This window comes from Marmota marmota, unplaced genomic scaffold (assembly GCF_001458135.2).
Source record: "Marmota marmota marmota unplaced genomic scaffold, marMar, whole genome shotgun sequence".
In the NCBI taxonomy this organism is placed as follows: domain Eukaryota; kingdom Metazoa; phylum Chordata; class Mammalia; order Rodentia; family Sciuridae; genus Marmota; species Marmota marmota.
In genome coordinates this window covers 4,226,061-4,242,020 of record NW_025999869.1, presented here as the reverse complement: position 1 = coordinate 4,242,020, position 15,960 = coordinate 4,226,061, and the positions used below count along the sequence as shown (strand labels likewise).

The window sequence follows — 15,960 nt, the reverse complement described above, 5'->3', positions numbered from 1 at the left end:
TTTGAAGTTGCATAGTACTGCTGAGGGAGTATATTTAGGAGAGTACTAAATATTTTTTCTTACTGGAATATAATTATGGAAATTAACTGGGGGAGAACCAATACTTTGCAACATGATGTCTTCATTATTAATTTCTTTAGTAGAGCTTTGAAAGTTATTAACCATCAAATTCATAGAAGAAGACATTCATCTGTGTATGTAGACCTAGAGAATAGCATTAATAAACATGATCACTTGTCTTAGAGGGTAAGTCAGAGCCAATGTCTTTGCAGCACCCCCTATTCATCTTTCCAGCACCCCCTTATTCATCTTTCCAGCTTCCTTCCTACCAGCAGAAGATACAATTTTGCATTTTGTATTTAGCAGTTGATGCCTTTTCTTCATAGTTGTACTGTATATTCTGAAAAGAATACATGGTTTGTATGTTTCTGAACTTGATACAAATGGAGTTTCACTGTACTTATTATTCTTCTATAACTTTATTAGTAGTAGTAATGCGTTTTGAGAGCTTACAATGATGTTCGTAGTGCTCTCATTTTTATTGCCTTGCACTAATGTTTAAATATAGGACAATTTATGATTCTCTTGTCAATGGGTGTTTGTTGCTTTCTCTATTTTTTCTGATACATTCAGTGTTAGAGAGACTATTGCGTTTATGTGTTACATATTAAGCTTCTTTATACAGGGTCAGATGCTTTTACAAAGTGCTTTTCCTAGTTTACATCCACCAACAGTCTGCAGGAGTTAGCATCGATCTATATCAGGAATTGGCAAACTTGTTCTTAAGGTGCCCAATAGGAAATGTTTTAGGATTCTGTTGCAGCTATTCACTTCTGGTTTTGCAGCTAGAAGCAGCTAGAAAGTGTATGTTTGACTGTGATCCCAGAAAACTTATTTTAAAACTGGAGGCTCTCACAGACTGTAGTTGACTGATCTCTGACCTAGACACTTACCAACAGCTCAAATTATAGACTTGAGTTTTTGCCAGTCTGGTTGAGAGAATATACCTGATGAATGTTTTACTTTGCTCTCTCCTGATAGAGTTTAGCATTATCTCATGTTTACTTACTGTTTTGTCACCCTCAGTGAAATAGATGTGAATCTTTTGCTCATTTCCTCTTTACTTTTGGGTTATTTGTCTTTCTATTACTGACTTTAAGAGCCCGATAGGTAGACACACAGATTGATTTGTGTGTGTACAGTGCAGGGGATAGAACCCTGGGCCTCATGGGTGCCACACAAGGGCTCTATCACAGAGCCACACTTCCAGTCCCTTTTTATGTTTTTGACACAAATCCTTTTGGTTTTAGAATTGTAAATACTGTCTTTTAGTTTTGTGACCTGTCTTTGCATATCATTTTAAGATGTCTACTCATTCTCTTAAACATTTTCACATTGAACTGATTTCAATTAATTCATCAAATTCTTTCTATTTACATTGTCAAAAAATTAAAATGCATTCTTTTTCCTATCATCTTCACTCTTGCAAGTGATCATTCTTACTAGCTTTATCTTTCCAGTTTCTATATGCATATACAGAAATAATTACATAAAGTCTTATCTTCCCTTATTTATATAGAATATGCTATACCATACTCACTGTTCTTTTTTGTTGTTGTTGCTTTTTTTCATTTGACAATGTGTTTTATATCTGTTTTCGAATTACTGTATAATGAGCTCTTATATTTTATAGGTCTGTAATATTTTACTTTTTAATGTGTCATAATTTATTTTTTCTACTATGATAGTCATTTGAGTTATTTATAGTCTTTTATTAAAAACTTTGCTGTATAGATTAACTTTTGTATATTTTATGTGTGTGCAAGTTCATAATATAAATTTTATCAAAGTGAAATTGCTCTTGGTGGAATGGTTAATGTATTTGTAATTTCACCAAGTTTTCTATAAGGGCTATCCTACTTATCTTTCAGCAATGTGTGAGACTGTTTCCATGTACCCTTCATAGGACAGCATTACCAAGCTTTTGGAATTTTGGCAGTCCTATCTATGAAAAATGCTTTCTCAGCATAATTTAACATTTGAGTTTCTCATATCAGTTTAAATGTTAAAATTTATGTAAGAACCAATTGATCGTCCATTTTTGTAAATGAAGTATTCATTTCTTTTGCTCATTTTCCAGTTGGATTATTAGTTTTTTCCCACTTTATTTTCTAAGAGCTCTTTAAACTTTGTCTAATGAAAATTACAAGTATCTTTCTCCTTTAAATTATTCATTTTCAAGTGTGCAGTTTGATGGATTTAGCATTTATACCCAGCTGTGTAACTCCATGTAACTACCACCTCATTCAGGATGGAAGAGTTTCTTCACTCTCAGTAATTATCTCATGTCCTTGATGGCTTCCTGTAACTCCAGGTCTAGGCACGGCTAGTATGATTTCTGTCACTGTGGTTTGTCTCTCTTAGATTTGTATGTAAATGGAATCATACAATGAGTAGTCTTTTGTGTTTGACCTTGTGTGGCATAATATTTTTGAGATTCAAATGTGTTACTATATTGATATTTTGTTCTTTTTTATTACTGCACAGTTATCTATAGTATGACTATCATAGTTATGTATTCACCAGTTATGGACACTTGAATTGTATTTTCAGTTTTTAGCTGATATAAATAGTGATATTGTTAACATTTGTGGACAAGTCTTTATGTGTCTTTAGATTTTTATTTCTCTTAGGTAAGTGTGAGGAGCCACTCTGAATGACCCTTGCCTTCCAGTCCTGAAGCAAGAGGCTCTGACGAATCACCACCTGTGTGTTGTCCCAGCTGAGATAGCAAAGGCATGTCTTCAGATGTAGGCGTTGCCCCTGGGGTTGAGTTACACTCATCTGACCTTTGTAACCATGCCCCTTCTGGCCTTTTTTGGATAGAACTTTCTAAAGAACAAGAGTTCCCCCCAATAAAAGACTACTTCCGAAAATGCTCGCTCCCTCTCGCCAGCCTCTTGTGACTTTCTCTTGCTCTACCTTTTGGGGAGCCTGAGGCTGAGAGTGGAGAAGCCATCCTGAAGCTTGTGTAAAGGTAAATTGTGTCTGTGTTTTATCTGGTGTCCCTGCAAATTCACATGAACGACCTTAAGTTCAGCTGCCCATGCAGGTCAGGAGCGGCAATTAAGGTGGATGTTGTATCATAGGGGACATGTGTTTTTAGTAGCATGTGATACTGCTGTACTGTTTTATGAAATATGTATATAAAATTTCATTCCCATTAACCATATTAAGAGTGTTACTCTACGTCCTTATTTTCCTTTGATGTTCTCTGTCCTCTTAACTATAACTGTTCTACTGAGTGTCTAATGGTATCTCATTGTGTTTATAATTTGCATTCCACTAATATTAATGATGTTGAGTAGCTTTCATGTGTTCAGCATGAACTCTTTTGTGAAAAAGTCTGTTCACCTCACCTCTTTTGTTCATTTTTAAATCAGCCAATTGGTTCCTTTCCATATGCTTTTATTGTGGGATTGTAAGAATACCTTACATTCTATAGAGGATCCTTTTTTCACATGTTTTGCAATATTTTCTTCTGATCTGTGGTTTGCCTTCCTAACTAGCTTTTAAAGATCAAGTTTTTAGTTTTGATTGTCTACTTTTGGGCTGGGGATGTGGCTCAAACGGTAGCGCGCTCGCCTGGCAAGCGTGCGGCCCGGGTTCGATCCTCAGCACCACATACAAACAAAGATGTTGTGTCTGCCAAATACTAAAAAATAAATATTAAAATTCTCTCTCTCTCTCTCACTGTCTCTTACTCTCTCTTTAAAAAAAAAAAGATTGTCTATTTTTTCCTTATCTGGTATTACTGTTTATCTTATCTGGTATCACTACAACTGCTGCCCTCTTACTGCATAAATCTATCCATTTACTATCAGTCTGTCTATGTCTTCATATCTAAACTGTCTCTTAATAGATAGTATATAGTTCTTCCTTTTTAAAAAGTCCATTGCAAGCATGTTTTGTCTTTTAATTGAAGTGTTAGTTCACTAACTGAGTGGGGAGAAGAGGAGGCTATCAACTTAATTAGCATTTAAACTTAGAACAAGCTTTTTCATATCACTGGTGGTCTATGTTAAGGCTACAAATCCTGTCAGGTCTGACTTAGAATGTTTTTTTCCTCCTGTCCACCAAGCATTGAAGTCAGGTCAGACAGGTTTCTGCGTTGCTTTCTCTGTCTAGAGTACGTTTTTTTCCGCCCCAAGCTTACCTTTTCACTAAGGGGGTCATTGTTTGCATCAGCTTTAGGTACAGGGTTCTTATTAAACTTCTCAGGTAGAACTCGTCCTAGACCTTCTCCTTTGGCTTCCAGGGTAGAAGTTCAAGCTTTTTGCTTGTTTCTGTGCCTTTGTCTCTTAAAGTTCAGTCCTCAAATCATTTTGACCATTAAGGATTTATTTTACCCTCTTACAAACCCAGTAGTACATTGGTGCTTTTGTGTAAATTAGAAAAATGATTGCACTTCTTGCAGACAGGTGTGCTAGCACTAGGATGTACGTGGGTGAGTGGAGGACAGGCTGGATTTCAGTTCCCACCTGTCTCCAGTTGAGTATCTTTTTGTAATATGTGCTGATCCTGTAAGCTTGTGTTGTAGTGTTTTTGTTTTGTTTTACCTGATGGCATAGTGCAGCATTATATAGAGCCTTTTTGGATTTATATTCTATGTATAAACATTAATTTGGATCATGTTATATTATAATTTGGATCATGTTTAGGCAGCGACCTATAAAATCACATTTTCATCTTTAGTTTGTGTTCCGGACAGTGAATACTTACTTCTTTAAAAGTAAAGAGTCAGCAGTGACTTTGGTGTCTCAGGTTTTTTCTCTGTTCTCCTCTCTTTCCTCTGACCATTCCCTACTTTCCCTGGTCAGAAGCTGGATGCCAATCAGAGAGTCAGTAGCAAAGGCAGGGTCAGGGTTGCTCTGAAAGGTAGATTATCAATATCAGTGATAAAATTGATGACAGAGCCTGAGGTCAGGGTACCACATCTGAGACTCCTGCGTTAGGTTGAGCCTCTGCAAGGGGATGACGTGGCCCCAAATTGGTAGATTCCTGGATTCCAGAAAAGTAAATTCAGGTCTTCTCTGAAGAATAACAGCCATAATTTAGGGCTTTGGAAATCTGTAGATTAAATCAACCAAATAAGTATTTTTAACAAAAATTAGGATCCCCCAAAGACCCTTCAGATGTTGGAATTTTATAAGGATTTTTTTAAATTTTTTTTTTTCATATTTCTTTTTTAGTTGTAGTTGGACACAATACCTTTATTTATTTTTATGTGGTGCTAAGGATTGACCCCAGGGCCCTGCACGTGCTGTGCGAGCGCTGTATCCCTGAGCCACAACTGCATCCCAGGATATTAAATAATTATATATGAAATGTTTAAAGGAAAAATAGAATCACACATGAACAAACAGTAGGGAGTATGAAAAGTGAAATTGACCAGGACGATGTGAAAAAACTTTAAAAATTTTTTTGAAAACTTTGTGTTCTAAAATTTAATGGAAGTGTTTATTAAATAGTGAATTAGTCCCACTAAGGAAGAAATTTGTTAACTAACAGTTCTAAATAAATTTTCAAGAATGCGGAGGATTAAGGAAAATGAAAATTTAAAAGATGGTATGACATATGTTCAGTACATCCAGTTGAATTCTAGAAGGACAAAACAGTGAGGGCAGAGCAGAGGTGATGACCAAAGAGACTCTCAGAGTTTTTCTGAATTAATGGAGAATGTGAATCCACCAGTACAGCAAGCCTGGCATACGTCAGTCCAAAACTAGAAACGGCACCGCCCTGTTCAACTGGGTACTCCCCAGCAGAAGGTAGTACAGGTGGCCAGAGAAGAAAGGTCACTTACAGAGTCATGTGAAATGGTGGCTCTCTGTTCAGCAGCAACAATGGAAACCAAGATGGCGAAGCATCATTCTTAAAGAATTGGTCAAAGGCCAGGCCTAGTGGTACACACCTGTAATCCAACAGATGCCGAGGCAAGAGGATCACAAGTTCAGAGCCAGCCTCAGCAACTTAGCTAGACCCTGTCTCAAAATACTGAGTGCCAGGGATGTGCCTTGGTGGTTAATTGCCCCTGGGTTCAATCACTGGTACCAAAAAAAGAGAGAGAGAATAGAGTCTGGCAAAAATAACTCCTGCAGAATGTTTGCTACCAACAGATCTTTACTAAGAGTTTTAAAAATACACTTCCAAGTAATTTAGAGATGTGAGAAGCCATCCTTAAGGTAGTTTAAAACTAGAGCTTCACATTAGTGCAGTGAAGTGAGTAAATGGAGTGTGTGGGTGCGTCTGAGAAGCTTGAGGCTTGTGGTGGCTGAGCAGCTGACCAAAAAGCAGAGTGCAGAACTGAAGGAGCTTCCCGCTGCTGGGTGAGTGTGCTGACAGAACTGCCCCAGCAGGGGGCTGGAGGCTGTCAGGAGAGCTCTGGGGCTGAATCCCTCAGAGGCAGAGTCCCAGGACATGATTCATGATCTGGATATCGATGTAACACAACACAGCTCACTCCTCTGAATTTTTGACAGTGGTGAAAAAAAGATGGAAGAGTAAGTGAAAAAAAATTAGAAGCATTTGATGTTTTTGAGACAGATGGCAGTGGCTCTCTTAGTGTAACAGAGCGTCACTGTGTGCTGACCCTGGGCAGAAGTTAACAAGAGGCTGAGGGAGTGACCAGGGAAACAGATATTGGCATTGTTGTTCAAGTAAACTATGACAGGTTTGTGCATATGATGACAGCAGATGAAGAAATTTTACAGAATCTGCAAATTTTCTTGTACAAAATTGTTTGCTTTTTCTTCTTAACATACCTGTGAAAAGTTTCCACCTACTGTGACAAAATACGCATGTAATTAGAATTTTTATTTCTCTGTATTTTCTACCCTAATTGTCACTGTCTTCAAACCTTACTTTAGAAAATTGGTCAAATGATGTGTTTCATGCATCTTACTCTGTATATCCAAGCCCTTTGGCACATCCAAACTTAGATTGAGTTTGTCAAAAGAGGGAATACCTAGGTTATTGCCTTTTTGAAGGGAGTTTTCTTTAGGAACTGTCAGCATATTGTTGAAATGTGGAGTTGTGATCCTCCATGGTCTGTAGACAGTCAATAATGTGTGCTTACAAGTAGCACTATTGCACAATGAGTGTTATATTCAGGTACTTGTACACTTTGTGCTGCTGATCCTGTACTAGAAACATTTTCTTTTATTATTACTTGCTTTTTAAACTTTGTTTAGCCACTTAAAAAAAACCTGCTTGTAGTACAGTTTGCCTCAAATCCATTCCAAATTGTATATTTGTTTTCTAATTTAAAAATTACAATTTAAAAAATAAAAATAGAGCTACACAATAATGTAATTATAATATTTTTTGGAATGCAGTAGGAAATTTAATTTAAAGGAAATACACTGAACAAAAGCTTATATTAGAAAAGAAGAAAAGGCTAAAATGATGTGACCTAAGCATCCACCTGGAGAAGTCGAAATGAAAGGAACAAATTAAATTCTGTGGAAGGAGAAAGGAAGAAACAAAGAGCAGAAATCAACTAAAAAACATAGACTCAGAATAAAAATATTAGAAGCTAGATCTTTCTAAAGACTTAATAAAGAGAGCTGAGGTTTTGGCTCAATGGTAGAGCGCTTGCCTAGCATGTGTGAGGCACTGGGTTCATAAAAATAAACATAAAAATAAATAAATAAAAATAAACAAATAGGTGTGGTGTCCATCTACAACAAAAAATATATACTAAATAAATAAATAAATAAAGGTCCACTGACAGTTTATAAAAAAAGAAGAAGAAAGGATGTTTTAAAAAAAGACCAATAAGATTGCCAGGTTTGGTAGTGTATATCTATAACCCAGCATCTTGGGAGGCTTAGGCAGGAGGGTCTTGAGTTCAAAGTGAGCCTTAGTCACTTAGGGTGTTGCTAAGTTGCTTAGGCCTCACTGTCTCAAAATAAAAAGTAAAAAGAGCTGGGGATGTGGCCCAGTGGTTTAGTCCCTGGTACCAAACACACACACACACACACACACACACACACACACACAGAACCCTAAACCTAAAAGAAAAGAAAATCTATGAATAAATAATATTAGGAACAAAAGGTGATTGTAGACACAGCAAAGATTTAAAAGATAAAAGTCATTCTTAGTGTTTTCTGATGTCAGTAAATTAAGAAATCCGAAATGAATAAATTAATAGATATAAACTATTAAAATTGACTCAGGTAAAATTTTTAAAAGATCAGAACTGAGACAAGGTGTTTACAACACACACACACACCCACACACACCTACCCACCAATTCTTTATGAAAGTATCAATAGACCCTAATGGGCATTTTGCAAAAAAAAAAAAAAGAAACACAAATGGTACATAGATATGAGAGAGTGCTCGGCTTCCTTACTAATCAGCTACATGGATTATGGTTTTTTACCCATCACACTGGGAAAACAAGAATTCTTAGAATGTGGTTCAAAGGGAATTTTTATGCACTTTTGGTAGGAGTATAAAAGCAATCCATTGTAAATGGAATAGAAATCTATTTGATGTTCTCTTAAAAGTGAAATATTTTAATACCTACTGACTTGGTACTTCTACTTTTATATGTGTCCTCTCTGCATAAGATAATACAGTATATGAAATAATGTTCACGCCATTATTGCTTATAATGACAAAAAGTGGAAACAGCTCAAATTCTTATCAACCTGAAGATGGATAAACAGATTATAATTTATTTATACAATGGAATATTATATAGCAATAAAAATGAATGAACTATAGGTGTATTCAATAAGGATAAATGTCAAGTATTTAGTGAAGAAAAGCAATTCTCAAGAAGTTACTTACAGAATGAAACTTTTAAAAGTCACAAACAAGTGTATGCATAAGTGATAAAACTAAAATTTCAAAAAATAGCAAGCACCAAGTATAGGATCCTGGTTGCCTCCAGGGTGGTAGGTAAAGGGGAAAGCTCAGGGAATGGTGTGGAGACAGTGTGATAGTATTGGTAATGCTATTGGTTCTGGGGGTATTTTATTTATTTTGTCTTATTTCATATACATTACAGATATGCATTTATATACACTAAATATTACAATAAAATGTAAAATAGCTCAGTTGTAAAATCTAAGACCTGTTTTCCTTCAAAAGGATGTTGAATGAAAGTATAGATACAAAGATACATGAGTGGCCTTAACTGAAGTGTAATAATTTAACAATATTTAATAGGTCTGTACTGGATAAATTGTCAGACCAGAAGAAGTTTTTATGGTTGGACACATTATTTAGTTTTCATAAAATAACACTTCAAATATACATGATCCATAGAAAAATTTTAATAAGTATTTGTTTCCTTCCTTTCAGTCAAAAGGTCAGTGAGAAGAAATCTCTCTGCCTTTTAAAGATTTCTGCTGTTTGCTAAAAAATACTTGTTTTTTTGTTATCAAGAAAAAATTGCCTAACATGGCTCTAGTTTGTACATTGTGTGTAGTAGTATTCAGTTTCTTTTGTACAGAGTAAACACTTCAGTTAGTGTTGAACAAAGAAAATTATATGCTCTCGTTATGTGTGCTTTAATTTAGATGCTTAATGGCTTTTAATGTTACAAAATAAGTTTATTATTATGATCTCATTTGTATTATATTGTCTTGCTTTTTTGTATTTGTGGTGATATGGTCATGGTTTACGAAAACAATAATCCCTAAGAAATAGGTCATTAACAGTAGTTAACGATTACTTGTGATCTATGATAATGACTGATTTCTTTGGGATTATTGCAGTTATAAACCATAATTACAGATTATTACAGCAATAATTATTTTGTTAAGGAAAAAATGTTCTGTGCTTGAACAGCTGCTAAAACAAGTGCTTTGAACATTTCAGGATAATAGAAAAATGGAAAATTAGAATAGAAATTTAGTCTTATATACAAGGAGAATTTTAAAAAATTATAGATGGGAACTCGTGTATCAGGTTTTTTCTCCCTAAGTGTAACTTAGATTTGTGGGTTTATGTGGTTCTTTAAATGTTGTGAATGCAGTTCTTTTACCAAAATAGATCCCTTTAAAAAAATACATATTTAGGGTATATAGCATGACATTTTGATATGCATAGTGCAATGAATACCACAGTTAAGCAAAATATATTATCCATTATTGTTAGCCAGCTTTCTGTTACTATGGCCAAAACACTCAAAAACAACTTAGAGGAGGGAAAGTTTTATTTTGTGCTTATGGTTTCAGAAGTTCAGTTCATGGTTGGCCAACTCCATTGCTCCATTGCCAGAATGAGCTTTTTAGCGAGATATTTCATATCCAAACTGTAACATTCATTCCCTGGCCCCCAAAACTCGTGTCCATCTCACAATGCAAAATGCATTCAGTCCATCTCCAAGAGTGCCTATAATTTAACTGTTCCAGTATTGCCTAGATGTCCAAGTCCAAAGTCTCATCTGAGACTCAAGGCAAATTCTTGTCTTTTAGCTCTTGTAAAGATCAAAAGCTTGGAGCTAGAGTTGTGGCTTGGTGGTGAGCTCTTACTTAGCATGCATGAGGCACTGGGTTCGATTGTCAACATCGCATATAAATAAATAAAAGTCCATTGACAACTGAAAAATATTTTTAAAAAAATCTAAAGCTCATGACATATATCCCAAATACAATGGCACAGTAAACATTTTCATTCTAAGATAGAGGAAGAGGGGCTTAAAGGGAATGAGACCCAAAGATGACCAAAACTCAGTGGGGCAAAGTCTGTAGCTCCATGTCCAGCATCTGGGGTGCATGGCGGTAAGATGTGATCTTCAAGGACTTGTGAAGCCCGTTCCTACATCCTTGCTGGTTGCAGTTCACATGACCTCTCTCTTAGGTTGGTTCTAACTGCAGCCAGAAGCTTCCCTTGTGTTACTGGAATCTCTTAATCCCAGGGAGCTGCATTCAAGCTTCTGCTTCACTCTCACAGCTTTACACATTAATCTTTCAGGCCACCTCCAGTGATTCTGACCCTACCATGCGTTGCCTGGCTTGTAGTCTTTTGAAATCTTGGTGAAAGTCTCCATGACCCTTTAACCCTAGCATTCTGTGTTCCTGCAGAACCAACACCATGTGGGTGATGTCAAGGTCCACTGCCACCTTGAATAGTAGCCAGGTCCCCTTGTCCCATGGCAGCAGCATCCCAAATGCCTGGGCAGCTGAGCACTATGAAACAAAAACTGTGGAAACAACTTCCTAGCAGGATTCCCTGCTAGGAGGAAGTTTTCTGTTTCACACTCTTGAGTTTTTGATAGGTGTGGTCTTGTTGATTCCTGAGGTGCCCTTCAGGCATACGTCCTATCATGTCTATGCAGAGTACTTAGCTTCTCCAATAAGCTCTTCAATAGCTGTAATTTCCTTAGCCCCAGTTCACATGGGCATCTTCTCTGGCCAGACTACAAGTTTTCAAATCATTCCTCTCGGCTTTTCACAGTTAACCTGGTTAAAAGCCATCAGCAATACTCATACCACCACCTGAATGCTTTACTGCCTTGAAATTTCCTGACAGATTAATTAGTATATCACCTTTAAATGAAGTCTCACACAAAAGTCTCAGGACATAGGCAAAATGCAGACAGATTCTTTGCCAGGTGGTAATGTGTGGCCACAAGTTCAATTCCAAGTTCAATTCCCCTCTGAAACCTCCTGAGCACAGTCTTTACTGTTCACATTCCTGTAAGCATTCTGCTCTCCTGAACTCCTACCAGAATTGCCCATCAGAGTGTTTACAACATTCTTCTCCAGCCTGCTTCTTTAAACTTTCCCAAATTCCTCCAATGGGCCAGTTCCAAATGCTTGAAAACCACATGGTCAGGTACCAGTTTTTGTGTTAAGTCAGCTTTCCATTGCTGTTGACTCAAAACACATAACAAGAACAACTTAGAAGGTGAAGTTTATTTTGGGCCCAAATTTCAGAGGTTTAGTCCATGGTTGGAGGGGCACCTCATATCCAAAGCATAACGTGTCTGGGGGTGGGGTGGATAAGAGCACCTAAAATCTTCCCTCAGGAATTTTCAGTGTACAGTATTATTAACTGTGGTCTCCTTGCTGCGTGTTAGATCTCTAGATGCTCTCATCCCATGTAAATGGCAAGTCTGTACCTTTTGACCTAATCTCTCTCCTCCCTGCCTCTGGTAACCACCAGTCTGTGTGTGTGTGTCCGTGTCCCCACCCCCTACCACATTTATTTAGATTCCTAGTATAAATGAGACCTTGCAGTAGTTTTCTTTCTGTGTCTGGCTTATTTCTCAAAATAACTAATTAATTTTTTTTTTTAAATTTCTGAACACTTTTAGTCTAAAATTGTTGAGGTTTAGGGAATGGTTTAATGTGTGTAAGAAATACCATATTATCCAGCTAAATACCAAGATTATATTTGATAGCTTAGTACTAATGCTTCTATATATTATTGTTCATTTCTAATACTAATTTTAGCTCAGCATAAGTTTCTAAGTCTTAATATCTACTTTTCAGTTCCATAAACCATTATTTCCCAAACAAAGAAAATGTAATATACACTCTTATTTCTCCAAATAAATAAATTTTCATTCAAAACTTACCATAAATTTAGAAAAAAGTTCTTTTAAACTCATCACATGCATTGACATTCTTTGATATTTACGGCTTAATTTCAAGGTCATAATAAAATGAATTAAGCAACAAACATTTAAATTTTGAGAAATTCATTGGTCGGTCTGCCATTGCAGAAGTCAGGTTCAATTTCTTAGGCGTGAAGTTTCTGCTCCCATTTCACTCTCCCTCATACATATTCATATTGAATTATATCTACCATATAACATGACATACAATAGGTACTAAGTCAGCTTTTTCTGAATGTCTTCTGCTTGGATTTTTTTTTTTTTCCATTTTAAAGGGTTGTTTGCAGACAGCATTAAGAAAGCATAGATAGCTAATTATAACTGGCTTTTGTTATAACAGACTTTTGAAAAAGAGGAAAGAACTTAAAAATTCTTAAATATTGCATAACTCCACTGCTTAGTGTACAGTAACTACTATGTAAATGTTGTTATTTTTAGCAGTAATAAAACTTGCTTTAGGACAACTGACATTTAAAAATATCAGTGGATAAATATAAAAGTGAGATGATTATTTATATTTACATTATATTTTTCACTTCAAGAAATTATTTATAGCAGAGTATTTTAAAAATAGTGACACCCTTAGGGTAAATAAAACATTACATTCACCAAAAATTATGCTTGCCATATTTCAGGCTCACTCCATTATAGAAAGCTTGTAACATGTTCCTCACACAGTTGTAGTATACTCTAGTGACAGTGATCTCCAGCATTCTGAAAAGTACAGCTGATTCTTGTTATTTGGTAGTCATAGTCTGTAGAGTCACTGTGAACACTGAATTAGCCAATACTGAACCACTGCTCCTGTGGGACTCTGATCATGACATTTGGAACACATACCCTTGTCTTATGTGTGTTTCTATTAAAGACACCTTTTAAAAAACAAATTGTTGGTGCTTTAATATTAAACTCACAGCCAAGAGCACGGTGGTGACTCAAGCCTGAGCAAAGCTTATGGGACACGTACATGCTATACTTAAAACACATAGCAGGCTTTGTTCAGTTAGGAACACTACATAGCACTGAAGTGTGACACTTGTCCATCGCAAACAGTGAAGTCACCAGCAAAAAACTAAAAATGTGAGAGTTATGATAAATAGGCCCCGAGAAGAAGACTTGTCTGTAGTGTGAAGCTGAAGTGAGAAGGCAGAGTGTCACTGTGTTCACCTGTTCAGTGTTTCATATTGAACTCAGAATCTTCACTGCTTGTCACATGTCACAGTTCTGTATTGGTTTTGGGGTTGCAAATAAGTTTTACCAAATAAATTCTCAAATAATGGAATCTACATCCAATGAGGATCAGTTGTATCACATCTTTGATTGACTATGCTTTGAGATTAAGCAATAGAAATATAATCACCATTAACAGTCATTTTTAATAATGAGTATATTTTAATATTTTTCAGAACTGATATTAACTTTTCTCTCATGTTGTATTTTCTGGGTAATGATTTCTTAACTCATCACCCTTGTCTGTAGATAGCTATGGGCCCAGGCACTGTTCTAGGCTCTGGAGATGCAATAGAAAACTCAATATATAAAAATACGAGATCACGTATATTTTCCATTCCATTGGAATAGACAGGTAATGATGCAAGATAAATATATAGAATACAAATCAGGTTAGAAAGCCATTAGTACTAAGAACAAAATTACAAAATCTAGCAAGGAAGGAGTAAATGGATACCTGGAGGGTTGTGTTCTGGTGATCTTTTGTCACTACTTGGTGACTTGTCAAACAACAATTTGTTTTATTATCTTTGAATTTCTGGACATGAATAAATCTCAGATGCATTGTTCTTCTTTGGGATGTCTCAGATACTGTAATCAGACGACAACTGGGGCTGGAGTCACCTGAATTCTTCTTTATTCACCATTTTGGTGTCAGGACTGGAATGCTTAGATTTAAATGTAAGAGTTAAGACTATATAACCCTTAGAAGAAGGCAGAGGAGTAAGTCATGATTTTTGTTTAGGGAGAATCATGATTTTGTTTCTTAGGACACCAAAATGGGCAACAAAAAAACAAATAAATTGGACTACATCAAAATTTAAAAATTTTGTGGTTCAGTGAACATCATCAAGAAAGTGAAAACATAACTAACCCCAAAATGGTAGAAAATATTTATATGTCGTAACTCGGAAAGGGCTTATATCTAGAATATATATAAAGAACTTTTATGACAATATTAAATGTTCAAACAGTGTGATGTTATTCAGTTATAAAAAATAATGGAAGTATTGATGCATGTTGGAATCCGATGAATCTTGAAAATAAGCTAAGTGATCCCACACATGAAATGTGTGGAATGGGAAAAGGATAAAGAAATGTAAAGTAGCTTAGTGGTTGCTTAGGGTGAAGTCTGGGCAGAAAGCATAGTGACTCCAATGACTATGGGATTTAGTTTGAGAGATGAAAATATTCCATATTGTATTGTGGCAGTGGGGTACACAGTGGGGTACGAATCCACTGTAGAGCATTGGATTTTATGCTTTAGATATGTTCATTGTATGGTATGTGAATGATATTTCAGTAGAGTTCATTTTTAAAAAGGTGATAGAGGGGCTGGGGTTGTGGCTCAACGTAAAGCGCTTGCCTAGCATGTGCGAGGCCCTGGGTTCAATCCTCAGCACCACATACAAATAAGTAAACAAAATAAAGATATTAAAAAATATATATTTTTTTTAAAAAGGTGATAGATTTATGGACTGGAGATGTTTAGTAGACCAAAGGGTTGTTGAAGTAAAAAAATTCATCCTTGGAGAGATTGAAATCAGTAGCGATTATGATAGAAGTGTTGTTGGAAAGAGTGACAGTGAGCCAGGAACCAATACCTTCAAAAGGAGTAATAATCTGAAGAAGAGTTGATAATTGCATCAGTAGTGTCTGTGTTTGATGATAGACATGTAAAGCTTAGTGCTTTTGCAGTGGAGAGAGGGAGAATATTCTCAAGGTAGAAGTGAGGAACCTGAAAAATACCCACGGCGTATTTAGGGCCCAGGACACAGGAGGCTTGGCCGAGAATGCAGTGCTCTAGAGGACATGTCACTAGGGGATAGCAGACATTGTTGTAAACTTTTATGTTGTCACAGAACACTTCTGCAGTACATAAGATAACTTTCGAATACTTGTGGGCTTTCATTTTGGTAGCTTTTTGATTGTTACACATATAATGGAACTAGAGTCTGTTTTCTGATGATTACTTTATCTCCTCAGTGCTTTTCTCCTCAGACTATTGCACGGTGCTGATATACAGACTGCACAGTTAGTTGATCTTCATTTGTTCAGTTTTTTGTGATAGAGAGGATGTAGAT

At 36.1% G+C, this 15,960-nt stretch overlaps 1 protein-coding gene across 3 annotated transcripts in view; it reads left to right on the top strand.

Moving 5' to 3' along the window:
- The window catches only part of Ranbp17 (RAN binding protein 17), a 289,845-nt gene that overhangs the window by 36,269 nt on the left and 237,616 nt on the right, over positions 1–15,960 (top strand). The window lies entirely within an intron of this gene.